Raw genomic sequence first — 9594 nt, 5'->3', positions numbered from 1 at the left:
GGGTGCCTGTGGGGGCAGTGTTATGATCTGGGGTGCCTGTGGGGGCAGTGTTATGATCTGGGGTGCCTGTGGGGGCAGTGTTATGATCTGGGGTGTCTGTGGAAGCAGTGTTTGATCTGGGGTGTCTGTGGGAGCAGTGTTATGATCTGGGGTGCCAGTGGGGGCAGTGTTATGATCTGGGGTGTCTGTGGGGGCAGTGTTATATTCTGGGTTGCCTGTGGGGTCAGTGTTATGATTTGAGGTACCTGTGGGGGCAGTGTTATGATCTGGGGTGTCTGTGGAAGCAGTGTTTGATATGGGGTGTCTGTGGGAGCAGTGCTGTGATCTGGGGTGTCTATGGGAGCAGTGCTGTGATCTGGGGTGTCTATGGGAGCATTGTTATGATCTGTGGTGCCTGAGGAAGCGGTGTTGTGATTTAGGGTTCTTATAGGGCAGTGTTATGATTTGGGGTGCCTGTGGGAGCAGTGTTGTGATCAAGGTTTCTTATGGGGCAGTGTTATGATTTGGGGTAACTGTGGGGGCAGTGTTATGATCTGGGGTGCTTATGGGGTCAGTGTTTTAATCTGGGATGCCTGCAGGGGCAGTGTTATGATCTGGGGTGTCTGTGGGGGCAGTGTTATGATCTGGGGTGCCTGTGGGAGCAGTGTTATGATCTGGGGTGTCTGTGGGAGCAGTGGTCTTATCTGGGGGGCCTGTGGGAGCAGTGTTATGATCTGGGTTGCCTGTGGGAGCAGTGTTGTGAGCTATGGTTCTTATGGGGCAGTGTTCTAATTTAGGGTGCCTGTTGGGGCAGCATTATGATCTGGGTTGTCTGTTGGGCCAATTGTATGATCTGGGTGCCTGTGGGGGCAGTGTTGTGATCTAGGGTTCTTATGGGGCAGTGTTATGATCTGGGGTGGCTGTGGGGGTAGTGGTATGATCTGGGGTGCCTGTGGGGGCAGTTTTATGATCTGGGGTGGCTGTGGGGGCAGTGGTATGATATGGGGTGTGTGTGGGGGCAGTGTTATGATCTGGGGGGTCTGTGGGGGCATTGTTATGATCTGGGGTGCTTATAGAAGCAGTGTTATGATCTGGGGTGCCTGTGGGGGCAATAAAAATTGATTTGGGCTGTCTGTGGGGGTAGTGTTATGATCAATATCAGGGGTGCCCACACTGTTTTGGCTTGTAAGCTACTTTTAAAATGTCCAAGTCAAAATGATCCACCAACGATAAAAACTTGGACTTAAAAACTACTGTGTGCAGTAGAGTTTATTTTGAAAGGCAGGGCTCTGCAATCTTCTTGCATTGCTTTGTGATCTACCGGTTGGGCACTCCTAATGTGGGGTGTCTGTGGAGGCAGTGTTATGATTTGGGGTTGCTTTATTTAGTCAGGTCTGGGTTCAGTATTGTTATGCCCAAACACTGAAGCCAGCTGACTCCCTGAATATTCAAAATGACCAGGTTTTTCCATCATTTGATATACACAGATATACTCTATAATGACAATGCCAGGATTTATTGGGATCAAATTTTTCAAAATTGTTGCGGGTAATGAATGCAACTCTGGGGAGAAATAAATGTTGTGACATTGTATAGGATTACAACAAAGAACAATTTTGAATAATTTTTTGTTGACTTCAGTTTTTAAGCTTTTTACATTAAAATAGGTTTGCTGATTCTTAAAGTGCAGTTAGTTTTCTTCTATCACCTCAGGTTTTTACAGCTTATATTAATGCGATTACTGTAGTGTGGATTTGTATCAGCTATTCATTTACACGCAGACAATATGGTCAGAGGTTGTCGCTGCTCTATGTAACGAATAAGCAAAATTTGTTTTTCTACCTACACACGTATTTTCTTTCCTTCACATCATGTCTGGCTCTGTTGATTCATTTTGTTATATCTGTGGCAGTTTCACCATTCCCCATCAAAGGGTGAATATCAGCACATTTGTAGAGCAAGCCTATTTGGCATAATTTAAAGTTAAACTTGGTGATGAAGATAAGTCTTGGGCCCCTCATAGTGTGTAAATAGTGTGCGTAGGGTTTACGGATGTGGACAAAAGGAACACGTGATAAGATGATATTTGGTATTCCTATGGTTTGGTGAGAGCCAGGAGATCATTTCAGTGAATGTTACTTTTGTATAGTGAAAACTTCAGGATATAACAAGAAAAATAAATGTAACATAGAGTCTCCTAGTCTACCATCGACACAGAAATTGTCCAGAAACTCTTGGAGAGATACAAAATGCTTGGTTGCAATATGAGCATCAAGGTGCATTTTCTGCATAGCCATCTTTCTAACTTTCTGGAAAACCTTGGTGCAGTCAGTGATGAGCAAGGTGAATGATTCCCCTAAGAGGTGAAGGTCATGGAAGGACGGTATCAGGGTAGATGGGATGTACATATGATGGCTGACTATTGTTGGTGCATCCGGCGGGATTGTCCTAACACTGAACACTCCAGGAAAGAAAGAAGAAATTTAAAAAAACAGAACATTCAAGTTGTTTCAATATTTTTTCATTGTATGTAAAATTTGTATGTTTTTTGACAAAAATGGAAGGTACCCTGTATTGTAAAAACTGGATGTGATGGCAAAAAACTGGGGTCATTTCTGGATTCACCACCCAAAAATTAGTAAAAAAACAAGTGTAAGATCTAACTCAACAAAAAATGCGTTCCCCAGTGTAATTAAAATGATACCATGGTGAATGTGTGCCATATTTGTGCATCAAATCTAAAGAATGTCCAACTAAATAACAGTGTGACTTTTTTTTTTTGCACAAGCAGCATATCTGCTTATTGTTTAGTTTCATTTTTAAGCCTTATCACCCATCTAAGTTTTCACAGAACCAATAAACATGTGCTTGCATTGAACAGTATGTTTATATATACTCCCTTCACTCCAATTTTTATGGAATCACTCCATCGCTAGTGAGACCAACCCTGAGAGTTTGCAATGAGCAAAACCCACGATGGAGCAATTCCATACTTTAACCCTAATTTACTTACTGGAGTTTATTGATACATAAATAGAAAGTGGTGTCTCTTTGCTAGCTGCAAAGTCACTAATGTGGCACGAGCCTGAATGTCATTGAATTATTGTTAACAAGTAAGAATAGTGTTTGCTAAATCGAAAGATAAAATGTTACTTCTCCAGAGCAATCATGGAAAAACCAGAACAAGCTTCAGAACACCGGTAACTCAAAACTGTCTAAATGTGCTTTGTTCACAAGCTGCTGGCTAAGCATTCTGAATATTCTCTATACAGCCAGGAGTAAATATTTTAGTGCATTACATTTCCTGAACAGCTGAGGGCAACCTAGAATCGGCAATTATAGACCAGACAAAGGGCTGAGAACATACAGGAGCTCCCAAATGTGCTTTTTGTGGATCGGAATTTCTCAGCCTTTAGGGAGAACCTTTGAAATAACTTTCAGGTCTTCAGTAAACCTCTTCTATAATTATTATATCCACAGCTCTCAGTATATTAGTGTGGTGGTCAGTGGGAAGATTTCCTCTTACATTGCTGGCCAGTGGGAAGAATCTCTCCCTTACAGATAGCCAAAAACATCAATGGGGTCCCTTACACTGACCTGAGAGGTGCAAATAGCAATATAAATTGCTCAAGGAACCTCCAGCAACCTCTGGAGGAACCCTGGTTGAGAAACACTGTCATGGATGATCCATCCTCTTCATTCTAGAACCTTCTGGGGTTCTTCATGTTCTTCTTTCACACTAAAGCTGCGTACACACCTGCAATTTTTCTCGTTGGAAAGGATCTTTCACGATCCTTTCCAACGAGAAAAGACTGCACGATGCATGAACGATGCTGTACATACACCACCGTTCATGCTCTATGGAGAGGGGAGGGGGAGAGCGACGGAGCGGCACCCTGCTGCGCGCTCTCCCCTTCCCTTTCATTAGGATCGGTCGTCGTCCATCGTCCATGGATCCGCCAGGACGGTCGTCAGATGATGGACGACGACCGACTGTACACACGGCAGATTTTCGCCCGATAATTGGCCGATACCGATTATCGGGCGAGAAAAATTTGCCGTGTGTACGCAGCTTTAGTTGTCCTTTTGGAAGATCTGTTGTGCAAAATATTAAACTGTATACAGTTAGGTCCATAAATATTTGGACAGAGACATTTTTTCTAGTTTTGGTTCTGTACATTACCACAATTATTATAAATAAAACAACTCAGATTGACCTGCAGACTTTCAGCTTTAATTCAGTGGGTTGTACAAAAAGATAAAATGTGAGGAACTAAATCCTTTATTACACAATCACATCATTTCAGGGGCTGAGAAGTAATTGGACAAATTAGAAAGCTGAAAATAAAATGTTCATTTCTAATACTTGGATGAAAACCTTTGCTGGTAATGACAGCCTGTAGTCTTGAACTCATGGACATCACCAGACGCTGGGTTAGCTACAGCCCAGAGTACTTGCAATCACTGGTATAGAAGAGACACTACATTTTAATAACGTAACATTTATGTCTTTTTATTTCTACTTGAATATACAGGAAATATTATGGACATTAAACAAATTAACAGATAGAAAGCCTTTCTTCTCTCCACAAAGATGAGTGAAAATGATCAAACCTAGTCTAATGTCCATAATATTTCCTAAACAATCCCCTGAGAAAGCCTGTTGGCGAAATGTGCTGGGATCAGAGGCTGAAATGCTATTTTTTAATGAAGAGACCAAAATAATTTAATTATTATCATCCATCTTACAACTGTTATTGAGAATGTTAAAAGCTTATGTATGAATTTCTTGATATATATTTTTTAACTGAGTAAACTCAACCTAAAGGGCAAGCATTCAAAAGCCCTTTCTGTATCTATCCTTTTTTGTCATTACAAATTAAAGATTTCTTAGGACTTGCCTAAAACCAAAATCATTAGAGAAGAGTTTGCCTCTATATCCTTCTCTTTTCCCTGGCTAGTATGTATTAGTGGATTCTGGTAAGAAAATAAGGGGAATTTTTAATTTTTTTGGAATAGGAGCTTTAGCTGTCATCCCCCTGCCCCAACCCTCAGCTGCACATACTTACCCTTCTATTGCTTACCCATTGCTCTGTTTGGCCAGTCAACCCCATGGGACAGGGGATTGAGTTGCATGCTCCCCATGTTTGAAGGAAATGGGTACTGGTCGGATGGTTTTGGACCAAATTCGATAAATTTGAAGTGGCGATCCCCAATTTACAGCATCCCAGTTACCTTGCCATTCTGTCAGTTGGGCTTCCTGGGGGTGTTGGGTCTCCAGGCATGTTCCTAGTTTCCCCTAAACACTTCTGGGGTTTACCCAAAATAGTTGGGCAACAGGGGGTTATTGAGATGGTGCACCTAGGGATATGGTGAACTTGTAGCCTTATATCTGTGCTGTATTTCCAGCCAGCAGGCTGGGGTGGGGGATGTCACCCCTTTCCTGTTACAGTGGATATAAGAATACAGCACTGTGATCTCATATGGTACATAAATTCCTACCCCCACCTTGTTGAATGGACAGTGAAAGAGAAGTGGCAAACTGACCAAGTCATCTCTCTGCCCACTCCTCCATCAGCATGCTCCTTTTTAGCACATATGCATGCAGAATCTCTTATTGCCCCCCAATGATGAGTGATATTGGATGCATGTATAGAATCCCATACCTCTTGACATAGGTGGCTGCATATTTACCCATCAATCTTGCCTGGACCCAGAACCTGGATCAAGTGCGGTTCGCCAGGCAAAATAATAAAAAAACCTATATGCATTATGTAAGCATATATCCAAAATCTGATTTATGCATTTGCAGTTCACACAAGACATAAAAAAATGCCTCCCAATCATTATCTTGATTATCCTGACTATTTGTATAATACACTCTAATTTTGCCAATAAAAACCCTCCTTGTTCTTCTCTTTTTTGTTCAATTAGTACATTTACCTAAGGTTGGCAGTTATCCCACCTAGGGGAAATGCTATGTTGTATATACAGGTAACACTACTAGTACTTGCTTCTACTTCTGGTGCTATCTATACGCACACCAATCATGTTGTTGTGCAAGGTGCCCATATTGCGGAAGAATAGATGGATCACCAATCTCTATACATCTGTAGCCGTTAGTCACATGTTATCTTCTCAATCATCTATGTAATGGAACTCTCACTGCTGACGTAAATGCTTTCTGCCTGTAACATACCTGCGGTGAGAACTGTGTGGGCTTTGTATCTTCTTCACTTTCTAAGATTGAAAGAATCTCGTCAAACCAGACTGAGGCAATCCAGCAGGTTTGTGGCCAATGTCTCTGAGAGATGTACAACATTATTATCAAAGCAGCAGTTATAATTTTGTAGGTGTCAAATTGGACTGGATGAAAGTGAGCTAATTTTTTAGATTTTGTTAAAGAGACCCTGTCATGGTGGTGACACACCCAATTGCGCAGAGAGTGCTGTTGGTGCCCCCATCTTGGATTTGATAGTAGCAGACCCGGTGGAGTCACAGTTGTCAATCAATGGACACTTTGTAGCAGACAAAATCAACTCTTTCACCCCAGAGGAACCTTTGAGATAACGTTTGGCAACACCTGAAAAAATTAAATCATTGAGGGTCAGTGGGAAAAATGCTCCCACTATGGTGATCATCAGATGGGAATGCCCTTGACAGTGTTAGTCAAAAAGCCAAATGATCCCTGGTGTCATCTCTGCCAAATGGCACTGAACCCAGAATGCCAGCACCATCAGATGGGAGGTCATGAAGAATAACCCCTTTTTTAGACATTCTGTAAATATCTCTTATTTTAAGGAAGCTTTATTTCAAGTATGGGGGTGTTTTGTTCCTTTTACCCCCCATTTGCATCTTGTGCCTGGTTGTATTGTTGGGCCGGTCCCTAAGCCATTCTCTCTATACGAGCCATGCTTTCCATATATTCCACTGATGATGCCAACTTGGCCAGAAGCAGCTGTGAGCAGGATAATTGGCTTTATAATTTCATATAAAATTATACATCAGTGTTGTACCTGCAGTACAAACCAGCAGTTCAGGATGTGCATGGAATATTTGCCATGTCCCCACCCACTGTCCTAAATATTAAACCCCTCTGTTGCTCTGATGTTACTGTCACATTGCTTGATCACCAATAGGAACTGTCTGACATCAACACCTGAAGAAGGATCTTCTATAAAAAAAAAGAGTTCAGGTATGGTGCATCACATGACTGTGACTTTAGATTAATACATACAGCAATTAGAAATTATTTCCCCAGAGATATGTACTTCGTATTGCCCCTATAGCATCAATGACAGCTTCCAGATCCTTGCCAATGTTGTGAATGAGCCTCTTTATTGGTGGTAATGCTGTCCAATCTCCTTGGCCAAAGATCAGTAAAGGTCCATTTTTTGTTAACAATTTTGAACTTCATGTTAGAAATTCCTCCAAAGAACCTTAATGATGTTGAGTTCTAGAGATGGCAAGGCCACCTAAGAACCTTTACGCTTTCTGCTATAGTCACTAAAGGGTCCACCCTATGGTACAATTTATGGTCATGGTCATGTTGGAAACTCCAAGTGAACCACATGCTACAAATTTCTGTATCGCTGTATTTCACCCTCCCCCTACATCTTCCTTCAATATTAGATAGATCCGCCGTTGTACAGCACTTGTTTCCTTTTCGAGCATTAGGTATGTGGTTATTAGTATAACATTCCTGTTTGGTTGAACATTTGGTAACTCCCAATGATTTTGCTGCAGATGCTTTGAGGCTCTTCCAGGCACCAGTTAGCATATTGTAAGCGGGCTGTTTTGGGCAGCAAAAATGACCAGTGCACTACTAATTTTGTAAACCCGTTAGCACAACCATATGATGCAATAGCCCATGCCTTATCATTTGTACCGATTTGTAATTAGGATTTACACTCAGCAGACATGTTACCCTAATTTTCTCTCAGCCACACTGATCCTCTTTTTATGGCTTCCGATGATGCAATGGACACGATTTCATCTCTGCCAGTAGGAACACGCCGTGGCGCAGAGCCAGCATTTTGGTTGTTATGGTAAATATTTACACATTTGCGTTCTCCACCCTGAATTCATACATGTCTCCAAGCGATTACAATTTAAAGAGAAGACAAAATGACAAGCTGATTGTTTCAATGCTCATTACAGCCAACGGGGATTTTGTGTGAAAGAATTTAACCTTTGAAGATGCAAAAAAAAAATATATTGCAGAATAAAAACTTGTTCATGTGGAACCAAAAGTCGTCTGATATATGAGAAATTAAATGACTTTATAAGATAATGGTTGTTTCTGGAATTTGTTCACGTTCGATGTGTGTGAAACCGATCTGGGGTCTGTTCCTTTTTATTTTTTACATAATTCAACATGTATAAATTTTAATTGAATTTTAGGTCAGTCTATGACCATCCATAGGCATTTCAGTATTTACCAATTCTTAAAAGGAAGGTAATAAGATTTAAAACAAGACCTCAAGACCTGACCTGTGTAGCTGCAGGTACTGCGGAGCAATTCAGCCTCACAGTTCATAGCAGAAGCATGAAAAGCTTTTGAGCTCAACCTGCTCCCCCCCCCCCATCTGCAGTAGTGCAATGTATTCAATTCATTTTGCTTTCCCCACCTGCAGTGGCTTAGCAGATCAATGTCCCCAAATCTCCTCTGCCAAAAGAGACACAATAATTCCACTCATCCTGATTCTCTTTCCCAATTGTAATTCAGAAGCTTATCAATTACCCTTGCCCTCACCAGCAGTGATTAGTTTTCCCTTCATCCTCATAGTATTAGCTCATGAGCACAGCTCAACCTGTTCTCTTTGTCAGCATTAACCCTTCAGCTCTGCTCCCTCCTTCCTGCTCCAAGCAGTAACTCAGCAGCTCAGCTCATTCAGCATACTTATAAACACGGAGGGAACATTTGAACAAGGGATAAAGAAGTATAGGATTGTGCTTGGCTAACATTTTGGTTAATGTGCACTCTTGTACTTTGCTTACATTTCTATGAATTCATTATTGATACATGTCCATGACCCCCTTCCATATTGGTGTAGGACTGACTGATCCCTTTCTTTATGGAAATTGCTCAGTCAGAAGCCCCAAAACAATGGTGAACATGGAATGAGGACAACCACATGGTGGATCTGATTGATTATTGGCTTGTGCTCTTTCAATCAATACTTACCACCAATCAATAGGCACTGTAGGTTGAGACCTAATCATTTTATCTGGAATATAAATCATATCATGTATTAAACACAATTCATGTTATCTTTGGCAAAAGGTCAAAGCAGGCTTCAGGCTAGTAAACATCAGGAAGGAGACAGGAGGATTGGACAGCGGTCAGGACTGGCAGAAAAGGATAACAAAGGGTTTGCAATGGCCAAGAGGAACCTATATATCTCCAGCACTGCTCCAATGCACTAAGCAGGATGTGTAACATTTGCCACGTGGTGATATCACACTATATGTGTTGCATTCTGCATTACAGCCAGCAGAGGGCGCAGATCCACAAAATGCAGTACTGATGGCAACCTGCAGGAGAAAGCTTGGAGCAGGGATGATAATTGGGCAAATATGAAGTGAGGGCCTAAATGAACAGAATTCCTGCTC

The sequence above is a fragment of the Pyxicephalus adspersus genome, chromosome Z (genome assembly GCF_032062135.1).
Source record: "Pyxicephalus adspersus chromosome Z, UCB_Pads_2.0, whole genome shotgun sequence".
Lineage (NCBI taxonomy): Eukaryota > Metazoa > Chordata > Amphibia > Anura > Pyxicephalidae > Pyxicephalus > Pyxicephalus adspersus.
This window is presented reverse-complemented; position numbering follows the sequence as displayed.